This window comes from the organism of the source record quoted next, unplaced genomic scaffold (assembly GCF_019419815.1).
Source record: "Pyrus x bretschneideri cultivar Hongxiangsu unplaced genomic scaffold, Pyrus_bretschneideri_v1 Contig18, whole genome shotgun sequence".
Classification (NCBI taxonomy): domain Eukaryota; kingdom Viridiplantae; phylum Streptophyta; class Magnoliopsida; order Rosales; family Rosaceae; genus Pyrus; species Pyrus x bretschneideri.
This window is the reverse complement of record NW_025999479.1, coordinates 4628696-4631619: the sequence shown is the minus strand read 5'-3', so window position 1 is coordinate 4631619 and position 2924 is coordinate 4628696.

Genomic DNA, 2924 nt, shown 5'->3' with positions numbered 1-2924 from the left:
GAAGGGGTGTCGGTGATGAACAAAGAACAAATGGTTGCAAACATAGGAGATGACAAAGAAGAAATGGCTGCAAAAATAGCAACGGTTGGAGGCGTTGCTGAAAGAATCTCTAGTAGTAAGTTACATTTTACCACTTCAGATTTGAATCAATTGCAACCTTATACAATATTTTAAAACATTTCAATTTCATATATTTACTTCTTTTTCCTTTTAATATTATACAACCGTTAGTCAATTTGTTAACTTCACTGTGAAGTGGTGATATGACAAACTTAAAACTTATTCTTATGCTGGATGTTACAAAATGCCACATAAGCAAAAAAAAAAAAAATTCCTTTAAGAGTAGAGAGTGCATTTTTGCTCACCACCATTTAGTGTGATGTATGTCTACCATCTTATTTATCATCGTTAGATAATTTTGAGATTTGTGCTTATCCACTACACGAATCTTCAAATTCAAACTCATTTAACGATGATAAATATGATAATAAACATACACCACAGTGAGCAAAATGAGTAGAATAATTAAACTTTTTAACAAAAACAACGTGGACCAACCAAACTTGGGATTCTTCGTTTTTGTCTTTTGATTCTAGGAAAATGTTGACCATTTCTCCCAAGTAAGAGGTTCTGACATATGACTACCAGAGGAGATTGATTCTCATAGGCAACGAAGGGATTACACTGCAATGAAAAGCATATCTCAATTTCCTTAGTGAATTTCAAAATCCTACCGGTAAAAACGTAACCAAATCATACAAGTTCATCCAAACACGAAATTCAATAACTCCAACAAGTAACTATAAGGAGGATCTTTCCCCACCAAAACCTAGATTTGAGGCAGTGGAACATCAGGTTGGATAAGTTTGGTTCGTACAGTTGTATCGAGTTGGGAAATTTGGAATTTTTGATAAGGATTTCATGGTGATGCTTTTTTGACAAGTCTGGTTTTATTTAAATGGATTTGTGGGTTTTTCGCTTAGAGGAAGAAGAGCGAAGAGTTACGGAGGTTCGGAGAGAGAAGGAAGTAGAAGGAAGAGGAAAAGGAAGATACTTTGACGGCAGGGCGAATCTTGGTTCTTGCAGAAGGAAGTAGAAGGAGGAGGAAAAGGAAGATACCTTCAGAGCAGGGCGCATCTTGGTTCTTGCAGAAGCAAGAGAGACAACGGAGCACAAGGTGAGGGGGAAACTCTAGAAGGCGACTTGTGAAGAAGGGAGCTTGATGAGGTCGGTGTTCGCCGATTGGATTTGAGCGTACTCACAGCCGAGCGAGTCCAGCTTGTTAGTGAGGTTGCGGAGGTGAGAATTGTTGAGGTCGTAGTGGTGCGGCAATCGACGTGAAGGCCAGGATGGGCGGAGAAAATTTTGTGCGAGGCTTGGCTTGTCACTAAATTTTGTTGAGTAGCATGCTTGGTAAGTTTTATGTATAATATTTTATTATTTTTTTATGAAGAAATTAGGTTCTTATCCTTTCTTTTGCTACTTTATTGATTAAAATCCTATTTCTTTTCAAATTTTTGTTAAGATCATTGGGTATTAATAACATCATTAATTATTTCAATAATAAAATATTTTTTTTATTTCTAAATATATTCATTTAATGTTAAAAATGTTACAATTAGTATATTTATATTTATGATTAAATTTTTTATCATATATTTTTAGTTTTAGTTTGTACCCATTTTTAATTTGTATTTTTTTTTTTAACTTGTACCAATTTTCTTTTCAATTTTAATATGTACCCATATATTAATTTCTTTTTGTGCCCATATTTTTTAAAGTTTATTTGTATTTGTACCCATATATTTTTTTTTATTTGTACTTTTTATTTTGCTAAATGTACCCATGCTAATTATATGTACCCTTTCATGTAAAACTTTTAATCTTAAAATGAACTCATTCTTAAATATATCAATTTGTTATATGTAAAATGTACCATTTTTTTTATATAAAATCTATTCATTTTTTTTCTAATCCATTTTTAAACTTATATGGGTACATTCTTTTTTCTTTGATTTTAAAATGTATTCATGTCAAGTTAATCGAAGAAATTTACTAATGTTATTAAACCTAATATCTTTTTTATTTTGTGATTTTGAAGAATGTACCCATGTTTTGATACAATAATTTTTTTGGTTAATTTGATGAATGTGCCCATGTTTATACACACACACACACACACACACACACAAAATAGTATATTTATATTTTAATATTTTTAATCCCACAAAATATGTTTTTTATTTAAAATCTCATTTATATAAACAACTAAAATTTCTAATTTTTAATTTAAAAAATATAGTAACGTACATAGAATACCAACAAGGTTTCAATCAAAGAATATTCATAGCTAAGGACTGCATTCAAAATCTCCCTTATATTAATATTGTATATTATTGATGTTGTGATCTTTTTTTTTATAATTATTATCATTGGAATTATATTGTTATTTTTTATATTTTCTAATATTGCTTCAACACCTTTTGCTTACCATTCATTTTCTTACGAAGAAAGGAAAGAAACATACATGCACCTATGCATATGCTGCTGAACACGAGAAGAACTTTTGCAGTAGGATTTAAGTTCTCTTTTTATATTTTGATTTCATTTTTTTCTGATTTTCTTGTGCAATATACTACAGGGATGATTTTCAGGCCTATGTAGAGCTCTAATTAAACCTTTTATATCTTCTGGGGCTCGGCTTACCAGTGGGATATGATTTTCATGGTGTATATGAATTAGTAGTAGATGATTCCTAATTAATTTATTTTTAATTAGTAGAAAAGATAATTATAAAAAAAATTAAAAAAAAAAGAATTGATAAAATAGTATTATATTCAAAACTTACTCCATGGCAAGTTTTAACTGGATTGTAGTGCCACTCAGCAAAATCTAGTAGCAAATTGAGCCCCACACAATGTCAC